The sequence below is a fragment of the Lichenostomus cassidix genome, chromosome 6 (genome assembly GCF_008360975.1).
Source record: "Lichenostomus cassidix isolate B80296 chromosome 6, HeHo_3.0, whole genome shotgun sequence".
Lineage (NCBI taxonomy): Eukaryota > Metazoa > Chordata > Aves > Passeriformes > Meliphagidae > Lichenostomus > Lichenostomus cassidix.
The window spans coordinates 9513695-9530119 of NC_139487.1; the positions used below are offsets into that span (position 1 = coordinate 9513695).

General features: G+C 39.5%; 1 protein-coding gene across 7 annotated transcripts in view; it reads right to left on the minus strand.

Annotated features, from left to right (window-relative positions):
* The window catches only part of RBM20 (RNA binding motif protein 20), a 103898-nt gene that overhangs the window by 53069 nt on the left and 34404 nt on the right, over window positions 1-16425 (minus strand). The gene's annotated exons all lie outside the window — the stretch shown is intronic.

Sequence of the window (16425 nt, forward strand, 5' to 3'; positions counted from 1 at the left end):
AGGCATAAAAATTGAGCCAAGAAATGGTTTTCATAGAGGGTTTTACCCAGAACACCAACTGGTAGAAGTATTTCCAGTTCTCTGCCTTGGTTCTTGGATCGTCATCAAAATGAACAATGGTTTGCTAGACCAGCTTTTTGGTCAAGTTTACAGTCAGTTAAGTGGCCATTTTTCCAGTGAAATTGTAAAATTTGCACCAGTGAGGAAGGCAGCCCTTTAAGTGCCTTCTCTTCCAGCATACAAATTAAGCTCATCTCCAAAAATATTGTTATTCCTTATTGTGTTTCAGAGACTTTCATAAAAATCAGTGAGAAGCCACAAAACAATCTCTATTTACAAATTAATGATAATACTAATTTAATCAGATTAATATAGTAGTAACTTGCAACAGTGCACAGAAATCTGGTTTACATCACTTGTTTTTGACGGACTGCATTCCAAAATAATTTTGGTGCCAGCTCTCACATTCCCAAAAGTGTTTTAAAAAACCACCTTGCAACCATCTGTAGAGGTCTCTTAGCTTGCATCCAGCACTTGAACACTGACTCTCTGGGAATTCTGGGCTAGCATTCAAGATCAGTACCCTGGCATCTGCACAGGGCAGGGCAGAAGTGTGAAATCTTTGGGACTCAAAACTCCACCAGAAATGTTTTATGATCACGCTTCATTTATATGAAAGTCAGTCAAACCGCTCCTGCAGTTCTGTTTCTCATGAGCAGCAGCTGAATTGCTTGCACAAAGCAATCTGCCTGCTGCACTAAAGCAACTGCCTCTGCATTGCTCCAGTGTGCTGGGGCAGCAAAGACAGGGATTTATGCCAGGACTCACAAACAATACTGCCCTTGTACCCACTCTGTTCCAGTGTGGGACTTCCTTGCAGGGAATGGAGAGTGCTTACCAACAATACAACTTTTCTTCAACAGAATGATGTTGTAGATTAATTTCTCTAGTAATTTTGAAGTACTCTGTACACATATTTGATCTTTTCTACTTTCTAAAAGACCTCATCAGGGAGGCTTAGCAGCCATTTACTGCAGAAACAGAAGGGAAAGAGAAAGCTGCCTAGAAACATCAGTCGCCATGTAGATGATCTGAATGCAATGCAGTATCTGATCAAGCTGAAACTGCTTGAACCCAGGAAAAAAGTTTAGAGGAAATTATCCTTTAGATGGTCACAGCATTGTTAGAAGAAAAAAGAGGAAGAACCTGCTTTAAATCTACCAATTTAGTCCTTATTAAGATGTGGCGTATGTGAAAAATCTCAATGTTTTCAAGAAGCCTAACAAGAACGTGGAGGTTGTACCTGTGAAAGGTATCAAAGCTCTGATTTAAAATTTACCTTTTTGGTCTACCAACAGCAAATACTTCACCTCCTGCCCCAAGGCAAAGCCCAGTGGTTTCACAGTATTTCACAACATCTACACCCTCAGCAAAAGCACAGGCTCCTCTACACCACCAGAGCAATTTCAGACCAAGACTGGCATTAAACTCAATGTAACTTGCTTTAGGGGAAGCACAGAGGAATCTTATCAATTGTAATCTGATGTTCCATAGTTTATGAACATCTATCTGCCTTCACAAATGCTGAACTGGACTCCTAATAGGGTCACAAACTTAAGATTTCCTTGTCAAACTTTTATAAAACCTCCTCCCAAGATAATCTAGTATCTTCAAAGTGGCATTATCACCCATGATTAGAGCTGAAAACTTGCTGAAGAAAAAGCTGTATTACATTATAATTTAAAAAAAAATTAAAAATCATGTCACTATTTTCTTACCCACTAATTCTTCCAGGCTGCTGAAGCATGTGTTTAACTTTCAGTGGATTATTGATGGCTTTAAGGCAGTGGAATAAATCAATTAACCATTTTTGTTGCTTCCAGTATAAGCAGTAATGGAATTCTTTGGTCAGTTTAGGCCTTGGACACTTCATATCAATGAAGCTCTGTAGTATGGAAATATATTTACACATTTACTGCAAAGAAGCATTTGCTTCACTCTCACCACAGGATAAAGTGTTCACAAAAAGAAAGCAAAAGTCCTTGTGGTGACATGTACACACTCACTTTGAAGAAGATAATCTTTCAGTATGAACAAAATGAGCTGGATAAACATCTCTTCACACTCCAGTAAGTTATGAGCCTCCTCCACATCAAAGACAACACACAACAGCTGAGTCATATGCAGTATTTACAGGACGTCCACTTGTCCAGTAGAAGTGCCCCTACAGAACCTAAATATTTTCAGCCTGAGAAAAAACTATAGACAATCCTCTGATACTGCCACAGCAAACACATAAGGTCAGACTCTCACAAACTTGTGACCTTTATCACAGCCCACCACAGGCTGCTCACCAGCATGTGGACAACTCTATGGCATCATCAAACCACTGCAAGCTATCCCCTCTCTGAGGGCTTGGGGACCAGCATACCTGAACCATCAAATATCTCAGCATTCCTCAAATGGTGCTCATTTTGCTCCAGCAAGACAGACAAATCAGGGTTACCCTCAACCTGCCTTGGTTTAGTTCTGACACAGGTGTGGGCAACAAAAAAGGATACGATGCCATGGTATGAGGAGCCAGTACTCACACCTGACTACGGGTGATCAGGTTATTTCCAGGACACAAACAGGAACAGAAGGAGAATTTTAGCAAAAAATGTTTGCTCATGAGCCAGAGATCAAAGTAGAGGAGGGAGCAAAGCAGTTGGGAAGGATTTTACTTTTTACCACTTTTCCCTTTTTAGTACTTTCATTGCTTCCCTGCAGGATGAATGCAACTTGAGTTCCCATCTCTACCTGAAAACTGCTTCTTCAGTCTTTCCCTTTTGCAAAATTTGATTCAGTCCTGACACCACCTCATCTGCCTTTTCCACTCCTCCTCTTATAATGCTGCATAAAATCACAGGTTTGCAAAGTTCAAGTCTGGACATGCCACTTTCTCCCCTGCATAACCCTGCATGCCACAGCCTGGGAGGCTTCACCTTGTTAACCCAGTAACATGAATTTGCTTGGAAGCAAATTATTCCAAATTCTTCTTCTGCAAAACACCATTGTTTTGGTCTAATTTCCCTCACTAGTGCAATGAAATTTTATCTCAAATATCCTTTTCTGAACTTACTACTTTGGATTTGGCTTTAAAACATGTTGTGTTAACAAGAGCCCAGCTTTCTGCACAAACTGAGGTTACAATCTTATTCAGAACTGCAGCAAGTTGTATGCTTCCAGTGAACAGCATCTAGGTTTACTCCAAACTGTTGGTGGAGTTGCTGAATAAGACTGTTTCCAAGTCTCTGTGAAAAGATCCTTATTCAAAGGCAATTCATTACTGCCAATGGTTCTTTGATATTTCTAAGTTTGCAGCTTTTAAAACAGTAAGAAGTTGCTGTACAGATTATGTATTTCTTCCCTAAAAATGAAAAGACTGGGAGATATGAAGCAAAATACATGACAAACCTGAAATTTTGTTATCTATATATGAACCTTTATCAAACAAAAGTAAAAATCTTTGGCCAGGGGAAAAGTCAGCTAACTCCTTTTAACAGAAGATTGCACCGACTGAAATAACCACACTTCTACCCTCTTCAGTCTTTATCAATTGTATTCACCCTAAAATTTCCTGTAATATTGTCCCTTACCTGTACCAGACTAACCACAGTAGAGCTACAGAGACACCATTTTCCAATGCTTATCCCTTCTTTCCAAGTTTGAATTTATTCCCACATTCCATGATTTTTTAATTAAATTTTTCTGAGCAAAAATGTCTGGGAATTTCTGTATCCAACTCTCAGATTCTTTGGTGCAGGTAACCAGATGGGTCGATTTTTAGTGCAGTTCTACTGGGAAAAACATTACCGTATTCTCACTAAATATTTACTTTGGTATACAGTATCCTTCTGATTCCATACAAGGCTATCCTGCTCTTTTCCAATGAGAAATGAAGTATTTACTGGTAAGCAAGTTATTTATTGAACAGTTCTACTTTTTTTTTTCCTTTTTTTTGCATTAACTCTAGCTCCTTTACAGTCTTTATCTGGTACTGGGTCTCAGTCCTTTCTAGTGTCATTCTCCTGAAATATCTAAATGCTTCCATGAGCCATGGATTTTATTTTTAACTTCCCAGGGAGAACGCCCCTGTTGATTTTTCAGTTATTGAGTGGGAAGAGTGCAGTAGATATTCTGCAAGGTTTCTTTACAAAATCCCAATGTAATTTATTCACTTCTAATTTTTTCTTCTCAATCAACTTTTCTTAGAAGATTTTCCCCACAGTGATGAAATTCAGCATTTCTGAAATGCCACATCAGCGTGTTACCCATCCAAACCAGCATATGCCTCTTCTTTGGGAAGTAGGTCAGGCTCACTGGTCCCTAGGCAACGATCAAATCTCACTCCCTTGATCAATTCATCTGCATCCCTGTTCATGACGTCTGAAATGGGTTCAGCTGGTATTGTGTGCTGTGGTTTTTTGCATTAAAGGATTATTATCTGTTTTTAGCAATGCTAAGTGTGTTATTATTGGCTGCATCAGATCTCTGAAATATTGAATGGCCCATTTTTAAATATTCCATCTTTGCTTTCCTTCTCCTCCCACATACTGCCATACAACAGACTAGTTCCCATTGGTCTCTGGTTTTATTTAATGGATTCTTTTCCAGACCTTGATTATCAAATTAATCCTTATGTAGTCAAAACTCAGTGGATATGAGTTACTCAGTTCTTTCATACTATATCATCCTGCTTCATTTATTTTCTCATGCTCATCCTTTCTAAGAGCCTGGATGAGCACATGAGCAGAGAGGGAAGTCACAGAGTACACCCCCAGCAAACTGCATTGCACTGCACACATGCACTACCAGGACATTTGAAAGTATGAGAGGTGAACAGGCACCATATAGCAAGGCAGGGAGCAGAAAGCACAGTGACAGAGCTCTGGCTTAGGCCCATGTAAACCTGCTCCACTGGGGCTGCTGAGCTGCCTTGCAAGAGCTACATCAAGTGCTCAAAGCTGCTGTTCGGTCACAGTAGCCTGATCTGGCACTGATTCAGCCACTGAAGTATCCCATGAGTTTTATGACCCTCATCACACAAATAGTTCCTCGAGGGTTCAGCAATACACATTTCTTAAAATCACTGAGAATATCAGCTCCCTCCTGCTGGTCTCCCACAGCCCATCAGAGTTATGTGAGCAATTTCTCTCTCACATATTTTGTATTAGGGGATCAATGTGCTCACTGCAAGCTAAGCTCAGTTTGTACATTTGACTTAGCAATAGCACCCAATCCAGTAAATTAAATGTTAATTCAAAGCCTTTATATCTGCTTCTTGTAATGTCAGACATGCTTTGCCTTCCAGTTTGCATGGTACAGGCTGCTGCATGCAGAGAGCTCTGCAGCTCCCTGGAACACAGCCAGGATTTGTGCTTGGGCTCTACTATTAGGATAAATTTTATTGATTTATAAGGAAACAGTTCATAAGGTGCTGCATGCTTTTCTTCCTTTCTCCTGAAAATTATCTTCTGGTTATAGCTCAGAACTCAGACAAAAACCAGGACAGGTTTTCTTAGCTATATCTAAAGACATCTTGTGCTGGTAAGAGTAAAAGGCTAAGAAAGTCCAAACACCAAACCTAAAATTAGATGATGATCAAGAGACTAAAGCCAGCTAACAAAACATGGATATTATTGTGTAAAGGAAATAATTGTATCACACTCTCTCATACTTACTGTAACACATCTGTGTGATTAAAAAAAAAAGTAAATATAAAGAAATTAAACACGTATTTTCCTATTGACATGGTCCATACTTGGATTTAAAACTGGTGAAAAAGCAAAAATAAAAATAAAAATATGTGAAATGTAAAGGAAAATGAGAACGACCTATTTTTCTAAATGCTCTTGAAGATGAGTGATGGGCATGAAGCAAAATTTTTCTATATTTGGTTGAAAAAAATGGGTCACTTCTGGTTATCTGTCATAAAAGACACAGAGAAGTAAGGGAAAGTTTCTTCATATTGATTAAAACTGGCATTCAGATCCCAGTGCCTCAGAAGACAACCACGACACACCACCAAATCCAACCACTGACTAACCCTGGCCATCGCCTGCCCTGGCTCAGCTCATGGAGGTAGGGAACAGTCATTCCACTAGCAATTTCAAGTGACAGCAGTTTTACCTGACATATACTCAGCAAAAGCATCAACCACAAAAGTGAAGTGGATGTCACTTAGATCTTCAGTGGGGAAAGCAGGAGAAATATATCTTGATTAACTCTGCACCTCCACAGGATTGCTGCACTAATCATGGCTTGTCCTAATATTAGCATCTTGCATTAGCTCTCCAAAGCAGCAAGCCAAGAAGCTTAACAGTAAAAGGCATTTAGGGAAAGCTGTTTTCATTCCTCCATATCCCACCAGTTCCAGGGACCAGGGGTTTGAGGCCTTGGCTTTGCTGTGTGACTGGTGTTCACATAGCTGCAGCCTTAAGACCTGCTGGGCATGACGGCCTGCAGACACAGCAGATTTCCATCTGTCTTCATCATCAAGCTGTGGCTGTCAATCCCACCAGCTTCACGGGAAACCTTGGTGTTACCAATCAGCTTAGCCTACCGTGCACACGCCACACAGCTATAAACCATAAAATTATTGTTTTTACAAGGGCAGTGGATTTAAAATTGCGTAAGCCTGTCAACTGAAGAAACGGGGGCTATTGGACCAACTTAAATACACATGTAGATGGATAAAACCATACGCACCAGTGTCTTGGGATGTATTTGAACCCTGAAACTATTGTGTGTATATATATAGATATATATATGTATATGCACAAAAGCGAAAAGGTATTCTGTATTTCTTACAGACTGATATATACAGGAACTGTCCTTGGAGCAGCCGTTCACCACATGATCTCTGAAGCCAGCAATGGCAGCAGCATCTTCTAGAGATACAGAGACATGACAGGTGGAAGAAGCAGATGAGACAAGATTTCTTTTAGGTGTACAAAGTTTGTATTTCATTCATGCTATTTCTGAAATGGAATAACATCAGCAAGTAGTCATGAGGCCACAAGATAGGAAATTACATCATATATTTGGCAATGACTGCAGGATATAAATACACATGAACATCAAACCTTTCACAGAAACAGATGCAAAAAGGGATTCATTTGCCCCTGTGCAATTTGCCATTTGTAACATTTACGTGTGGATGGGCAAGTTGTTTTTTGCTTCCCAGGAGTCAAGACTGGCAGAATTGGGCCGCAGATTCCCACATGAAGGGCACTGAGTTATTGTTATAAGATGCAGAGCACAGCACAGAACCTAACTCAGTACACTGAAAAAGCATAAATCCAAGAAAGAATGCAAGGAACGTTTTTCTCCCTCTCCATTTCCCCATTCAGAGTAGTTATAAAAGGAGAAATTACTCTGAGTGCTACAATTTAGTATGAGCGACCCTTATGAAAAAATTCTCTGCAGCAAACTTTACAATAGAAACACTCTACCTCACTTCTTCCCTTTGGGTTATTGTAAACCCATTTGCAAGTAGCTCAACACCTAGAGCCAGGCCCTGCAAAGATAAAGACACTGGAATAATTTTATCACCACAACCTGTCTTACAGGTCCTTCTTGGAGCAGAGGTGAACACTTGCTTCCAGAAAAAGGCATTGTGAATCACATCTGACTCAAATTAACTCTATAAAAACTAACATTTATTGCTTCTTCTGTTTTTATAATATAATGACTTAGCTCTCTGGATGAAGTTAGGTATAGATTACTGAGATTCACAGGACACTGGACCACACTTACCCAAAACCATCCTATGCCATTAATTAAAAGAGACAGCATGGACTCACTTCTGCTGGGCACTGGCATGAATACAATGTCAATTTAGCAGGTACATAGTTTTCAGAATAAGGAATTGTGAGTAGACAAACCTACCTGTCAGGCCAAACAATTTGATAAATCTTAATTCATAATAATGAAAAAAACCCCAACAAAACAACACCAAAACAAACCCCAAAACAACAACAACAAACCAGAACCAAAAAACCTCTTTGGAATACTGTCAGCACTTCCATGCTGATCTTTAGTAACTTCTTTTCTTCCTTCCCCACCAGGGGATAAGCAACAGTCTCAGCCTGTTGCTGAAGAAGGATGCAAGTGAATCCCACTCCTTCCTCTAAAATCCTTCCTTGCATGCACACACTACTTTCTAGTGACATTATGAAACAGATTCCAGGCAAAATACTTCATCATACCTTACTTCCTGGCAACCACAGCAAAATGTAGAGGTTTTGGTATTTACTATGCAAATGTATACAGAATTCTTGCTGTTCTGCTCCCCCACTCCCCATCTTGCAACACTGTAAGAGCTTGAGAAATCACCTCAATCTGGATTTACCACAATAAAGATTTGTATTGTTGGTCTTGCCTTCCCATAATTGGCCTTTGGTATTTTGATCTGCAAAGTCTCTTCTTTGTTCAAGAACTCCAATGTGCTTTAGTACTTCTGCTTAATTATGTTTTGCTGTTTTGGATTGTCGAATATTGAGTGCAATGCACTTTTTACAGGTGAGCAAAGAGAGGGAAGACAGAAATTGAGCAAACCCACTTAAAGCAGGACCACAACACTGGTATTTTCTTAAATAAATCAGATTAGCACACATGCTTAACTAGCAGGAGGTGTATGCACATGACTTCAGTAAGCCATCACAAGTTAAATCAATGGTTCTCTACAGTAGGGAGGTTCACTTCTCATTTAAGCTTATCTAGATACTGACAGAAACAATGCACAGGTTATATAATTGCAAATTCTAGAAATGTGTCAGGACAGGACTGCTGTTCTATTTTAAGATTTGTTGCATTTCTTTGTCTTGCAGCTACAACTCATAACTATATGCAGAAGTCCTAAGATTTCTAATAGTTAATTGGAATCATGATCACATAGAAATAAGTATCCTGAAGCACAAAATTAATCTAAACACTGAGAAACAATTTCAAGCAAATGGTAGTCTTGCTGATTGAGATTTTACAGATGTTGCAGGGATATTGCTTCCTTGCTTCTAGCACTGCCATGATTTTAAGACACAAATCTAAACACATCTTTATAGTGTTGGCCATCAACCTTCACACATGGCTGCTGTAATCACTCCTCTCCTAAAGTTTTCTTATTCTCCATAAGGATTTTACTTATTTTGACCACAGCCTCTCACTCATTCTCTCTTGCAGTGCAGATAGTAAAACAAATGTTATTTAAACACAGAGATCCTTAAAGTAGATTTCACTGGGGTTAGGGGGTATTTTTAGCCCAGCTAGCACAGAGATGCACCGAAGTGTTTACTAGCTTGAACATAGGTCATAAAGTCTGCGTTTGTCGTTACCAAAGACCACCTGCAGTTTAGATAATTTATGATCACTGACAACTGTGTATTACTCTCCAACAGGCAAATAAATTTAACCCTTCTCTATCAGCCACAAAGCTCTTGAATGAACACTGCAGCAGTGACCTTTGTGGCGTCTCTCAAGTGTGTCTTTCCATCCTTGTAACTACAAAAACACGTAGAGGACTTGCTGCCCCCAGAGTTATAGGCTTTTCATGCTGCTCAGATTATCAAAAGGGAAGCACCAATTGGACATGCAGGGCCAAAAGCCCTCAGGAAACCTCCCAGATACATCAGGCAAATTATCTGGAAAGCCAAACAAGCCTGTCTGCAGAAGATAGTGGAAAGAACTCAAGAACGCAGACCTGAGAACTGGATATGTTACTGAAAATCCACCACTTCACATTTTATCCATTTCAGTATTATTTCATCTCAAATTAACCTTGCAGGTAATTATAAGTCCCTGTGAAATACTCATATATTAAATGAAAATCCATTTACTTTGCATAGTATTCTCAATTATCTCCTGTACTGCCTTTATTACCTGTTATGTTTGTATTAGTTTCCTGTTGTCTGCCATCACTACTCTATGTCCCTATGACAAATTTGTGAAGAAGTTCCTAAAAGGGTCTCCTGGCCCAGCCATCCCTTGCTGACTGCTTAGGGTAGGAGGCTGAAGCAGTTGCAAAGAGCAACAAGATCTTAATTGATCAGGTTTGGGCAAATACCAGAATTTGATCAGAGGTAGTGATTTACAGGATCAGGAACCAATTGCTCTATGGTGGCTTTTTTCTGCTCTGTTAAAGCGACGGCACCTCAACCCAGAAAATCTGCTCTACTGCTCAACCCCGTAATAATACAAAGGATGGAAGAATGAATTGCATGGTTTTTCACATCAAGGAAATTCTCCCTGGGAATACTGCATTATTATATTTGCCTACTTCAATGCAAATATGATAAACATAGATTCGTAATCACCCTTGGTTTCCTCTACAGTCAACAGACAAAACTGATGGTCAACAAACAAAGTCATGTGAAGGTTTTAATTTGGATATGCGATTGCCTAGATTGGGAACAATGTAATATTTCTAATTACCACTAGAAACAAAAACAAGTTTGGTAATTTTTTCATATGCCTAATGAATAGAATAGAGCTTTTGAGGTCAAAACAGATTCCCATTTTTTTCTCCTCTTTATAATCAATTAATGAAAAATAATGCATAAATCATCTTGCATCCAAACCAGGTGCACAGCTTCACCTGGAATCCATTCCCTAAGCACAGAAAACAAATCTGAAATCTGACTTTCAAAACAGAATGATCACTCCATTCCTCACCAACTCCAGTTCACCATATAAATTATTCTGGATGAATTTTCATTTGTTATTTGGGTGAACACAAGTTTTCTTGCAATTAATGTCCATGGGAACCCAAGCTTAGTCTGTATCACTTGTCATGCCTAGATGAACACTAATGCTAATAATTTTACTCAGTGAATCATTATTTACCATGACCTCCTCAACTTCGCTCCTTAGTATACTCAGAGCAATTAAAAACCGCTATCCTAATCTTATTCCAAACTTTGCTGAAGCCAAGATCTAAATTTATTTCCAAAAATAATAAATTCTTTTAACTATATACTCATGGCTCTAAAAATGTTGTCTGTGACTCTGAGTCCTTAATTCATTTGCAATCAAAATATTCTTTGCAAAAATACTGGGCAAGACAACCCTGGCAGGTCTCCTGGGGTTTCCCACCAGACCACTACAGTCTGCAGTCTGCAAGGCTGGGTTTCTGCTCCTATGCCATCAAGCAGCCAATCTGGCAAGCCCTGGGAGAGCTGGCTGTGGACAAGGCTCTTGTGTCTGTCCTGCTGGATCTGTGAGGTGCTGGGCAGTGCATGACTGGGTTTTGCATTTGTGAAGGCAGGAACCTGAAGCACTGGCTCTGCTCCTGGCTCCATCCCAGGCTGGATGCCCTGGGAACTCAGGCACATGCTGCTGAAACCATCAGGAGCTCCTGCTTCTCTGCAAAGAGCTCCTCCAGCTCAGCCTCCTGAGCCAAAGGGCCAAAGCGACTCAAAGATCTCAGTTGCTATGCAGCAGCAGATCCAGAGCCAGTGCCTCTCTCAACTCTCATTTGAGAGTTAAAAAACGACCAGTCAGAAATTTTATATCTTAAATGCTTGCAAGAAGCAGCCACTTAGTTAAGATCACACAATACTTGCTGTGTTTTTTCATAGAGGGACACTGCTTTAAAAAGCAAGCTGACACATTCTGCACTGCACTTATCTTCCAAATGATTTCACATGCTGTGCCAAAGTCAGCACATTATAATAATCTTGCCCTGGAATGGAATGTGGGAGAAATTATTTATTACAAATATTCACATACACATGTACTTCTCAAAATAATCTGATGTTTGCTCATAGTAGTAGCTGGAACAATAAATAGATTAACAGCTTATTATCTCCCTCTTCTGTGAAGATTATAGTTCTCTGCTCCTTGGCAAACACTTTGGATTGTGCAACAACATAATTATGCATCGCTGTCACATATTTTTGTGCTATGAAGCTCTTGTGTGAGATGTCAAATTTGTTAAAAAAATCTTTGAAGCAAATTAAATTTTAGGCTGTTTCATTCAATTGCTTATCAATGCTGTTATATATTTTCAAAATTCATGTTCCTGACAATGACATTTGAACAGCAGAAGACTTTGGAAAGTAACATTTGTTCATAATTCTTGAATTAGCTTACACTGCTGAGCCACATGGAGCCCAAACTTCAGCCTGGTTGCACAAGTGATTTAGAAAAATACACACAATTGAAATTAAGGATGCCAGATTTACTGCTGGGATATTCTTCTGCATTTCCACTGATCTCCATAGCATTAGTTAATAGCAAAGGTTACTTTGCATTCCAGCATGCTTGAACAACCCTCTGAAGAGCAATGCTTGGGGCTCTGGAGAGCTTCTGAAGGCTAACAGAGCAGTGGGGAGGTGTACAAGGGCAAGATGTCACTGATGCCTTGAGGTACATCTTCACAAACAATCAGGGAAACTCTTCAGAAGGAGGTTGAATTCTAACAGGTTTTCAGAGATCTGATTCATCAGGAGAAAAAACAGGGCACTTGGTGCTAATTTTGTCAGAACATACTGATTGCCACTACTATTTAATCAGCATACTTAATGTAATTCATTATAATGAATATTCACGTACTGATGAACAAACCTTCTGTCGCATTTGTCAGCAATAATCAGTTCTTCAGAGGAAGGCTAAAAGCCTCATTGCCTTCTGATGAACATGCTAAAACACACCATGATAACCAACAGTAACAAACTGAAACTGGCTGGTTAAAGATTATGTTGAACTGGCTGATGTGTATCTCCTCTCTCATGATGTCTGAGAGACTAGAAGCCGTTTGGGCAGTGCGACCTTTGCATGTATACGGTGATCTGTATCTCCTGCACATGAAATCCCTGCCTCTCTTGTCCCCCCCAAACTCATTTTCAAGCTTTCAGTTTTGCTGGGCTAAAGATAAAGTGTGTTCAGTGCTAGGCAGGTGAACATGTAGAGCTCCTGCTGCTTTTGGGATATGATCAGAAAAATAGTGCTACTCCAACACGTAAAAGCAGTAAAACTTGAAAGAAAAACTATGATACAGGGATGCCACATTTTGGGAAACAAAATAGCAGATGATCCCCAAATTTAGAAGGTTTCTGTCCTGCATGGTTTGCATCCTGTCATGCAATGAGGCCCCAAATTTCAGGACAGCCCAGGAAAATGTGCTACAAACCTAGCAGAATGGAGTTCTCCAAATCAAGTGCAGCAGAACTGATATAATATACAGGTATTAAGCAGTGATTTACAATACTCTTTCTGAAGATTAGTGTAAGATTTCTTTCTTAGATAACACAATCATGTCAAGGGACAGTCTCATTTCTTGTAGTCATCAATACCTTTATGCACTACCAGTAATATATTTCTAATTTTCCGATTCCTGGGGAAGAGATCCCATTAGTTTTTGGTGAAACCCCTTTTTCTCACACAACATAATTTTATAACTTGCTGGAGAATGTATCCACCAGGGAATAAAACACAGAATTTATCTGATGTTCCTACATTACTGCCCTGGAGCAGATGCTTCAGCACAGAAGATTTTCAGATTATCAAGATGGGGTAAGAGGAATGTCATGGCTCTGGTAGTCTATGCAGGGATATTTATCAGAAAGACAGCTGGTATAATACTACTTTGTTCTTGTCCTCTGAGTCAAGAAAAGTTACTTTAAAAACGTTTTTAAGTAATTAAGTAGAAGCTTATTTCCAAAATACAACAGACTGAGGAAGTCATTCCCCCAGCTGATGAGTTTGTTTCCTTGATGCTGAAATAGATTCAATAACACAATATAACCCTTCCTCTCAGTCTCCACATATGCCATTCAATATTTTCATTAGGGACACTGCTTACAAGGCAATCAGACAAGAGGCTGGAACCATGGCTTACTGCCCCAACAAAACATTAGACTGTTCTTGAGTCTGTTTTCTTGAAGCCAAGGAAACCTCTCCCCCATTCTGGTAGGATGGAAACATCTGGGGTATCTCACTTCGACAACTCACAGAACAACTAAACACTTAAGAAGAAAAGTAATCCATCAGCTTGTAGGGTACAAGAGATTCACATTTTATATCTGAAAATGCAACAGTGGCAGAAAGTTGTGCAAACATTGACGAAATTTCAAATTATAATCCTGTGGTTGTGAGCAAGAAATTGTGCCTTTTATCTAACAACAAACAAATGCAAACTCGTGCAGGAAAGGAATAAAGTCTTACATGAGAAAAAAAGCAGCTACGGAAATTAGTCTGTAAAAACTTCATTCCTAAGATAGTTATGTATCTGGCATGGGTCAAGCACTGGAAAAGACGCATGAAGGAGAGAGGTTGTGATGGGCATCCGTGTCGCCACGGCTCTGGAATGCTGCAGTGTGCGTTTAAAGAAAGCTGTTCTGAGAATTGCAGGATCCACATGGCACAGTGCACACATGGTGCATAGTACAGCATTAACTGAGGAGAGGATCTAAACAAGGAAAACATCTGCATCTTCTCCTTTTTACATGGCTACAATATCTCCTTCACAAGGGAATTAGGTGCCTCATCTGCATCAGAGCTAGCACTGGCTAACACACAGTTTTCCTCTGGAAAGGATTTTCTTCTACAGACAAAAGCTGCCTTGAGAGTTGAACTTGAAGCTATTCTGCTCACAGTGTAGTTTAGTGACAATAAAACCAAAAATCAGCTCTGATACAGTTCTCCTGAATTTTAGCTTATTATGGTAATACTTGCAATTTTTTCAATGCACTTTCAGTGTTGAAAAGCCACAAGTCAGTGAACAAAATTGATCGTGTATCTAAGTACCACGACAGACCTGACAAAAATAACATTTAACCAGTGAAGAGGCGCCCACAGGACACATGCATGTGGGTTTACCCATTTCACTGTGCATGACTTGGCTGCATAATACATATTTTACATCAGCTCCTGCCCTGACTTTGTTCACATCAAATCCTTTTAAGAAGATCGACAAGCTCTTAAGAGGATATGAAATTACTGACACAACAGAACACACATAAGCCATAGCTTAATTCAGCAGTGTCCTTAGGTGGCCACCTTTTCCTAGAGCATTTCCAGCTTCCACAAAAATTTCTGGAAAGCAAGAGCCCAATATTTAAAAGTAGGCACTAGTTTAGCTTGAGTCTAACACTATTTACATCTATTTATCTTTTTTTCCTTCTGAGGTTTCCATGTGACAGGAGAGTAATTTGCAACTGATAGCACTGAGATGCATGACTTTGCATACATTACCCACTATGGTGCAGCATAGAGATATTTCAAGATAGCTTAAAATAAACTGGCTTGTGCACAAGAAATGGGTTGAGTTGTAACAACACAGAGCTCTGCCACAGCTTCATCAATCCGAACAAGGACCAAAAGCAACTGGCACAGCTTGCAGATACATTGGGCTTGGATCAATGCCCACCTCTGCCGCTCCTACCCCATTCTGGGCAAGCATTTTATTCAATTTTAACAGCACTTCTGCAGAGAATATTTAAGCTCCTGCTACCCATGTCCTCAGTGCACAGCCACTTGTCACCAGCCCTTGCAGCAACACCCACATCAATATCAAACAGGCAAACTAGCTGTGCAACATGCCACAACAGCAGCTGTGGCATCTGCAGAGAGCAGGAGCCTAAACCCTCCCTCAGAATCCTATGGACACACTGGAGACCCTGCACTGAAACCACTGTGGCATCCTGCACTGCTGCCACACTAGGCAGGGGTCACTGGAAAAGTAAGAAATAAAGCTTTCATGAAACTCAAAGGTGATTTACAATGAATGGAGGAGAAACGGGAGAGGAAAATACATTTTTCTCCACATTTGTATGGCACATGAAATTTCTTAGCATACCAGATCCTTTCAGGATATAAAAATTTTAGTGACTGAAAAAATAACAAGATGATGACATAAGAATCAAAACAAAAATTAGGTGTCTGAGACACAAGAGTATTTTCAAAACTGTATTAATACTTTTGAATTTAAAAAAAAGCTTTGTAAAATTTCAATGTCCTCTCCTTTTTGGCCTGAGTAATTATATGCTAAATGATCTTAAAACTGCAAATATCAAAGAAAGAGAATCAGATTCACTCTTTCAGTGAAATTCCTGACTATTTAGGAAAAAAGTAGCTAAACCTCAAAGAGTTAAAAGATCAAACATTTAATATACTTTCAAATATCAAATTCATACTCAATTGTTCATCAAGTTTACCTCTTCCTGGATTCAGGGACGTGATTTTTACTGGCTTTAAAGCACTTCCTAAACATCACTTCCACAACACCACCTCAATAAATATATGCAGTTTTATGTATACTGCATATTTTATGATCTGCTACACCAAGATTTCTTGAAGTGTGTTCAAGAAAAAGGCCACATGGAAGAGGACTTCTTTTCACATGCATGATCTAATTTAATTTTCAGTTGCTTCTGGTTTTTGGGGGAG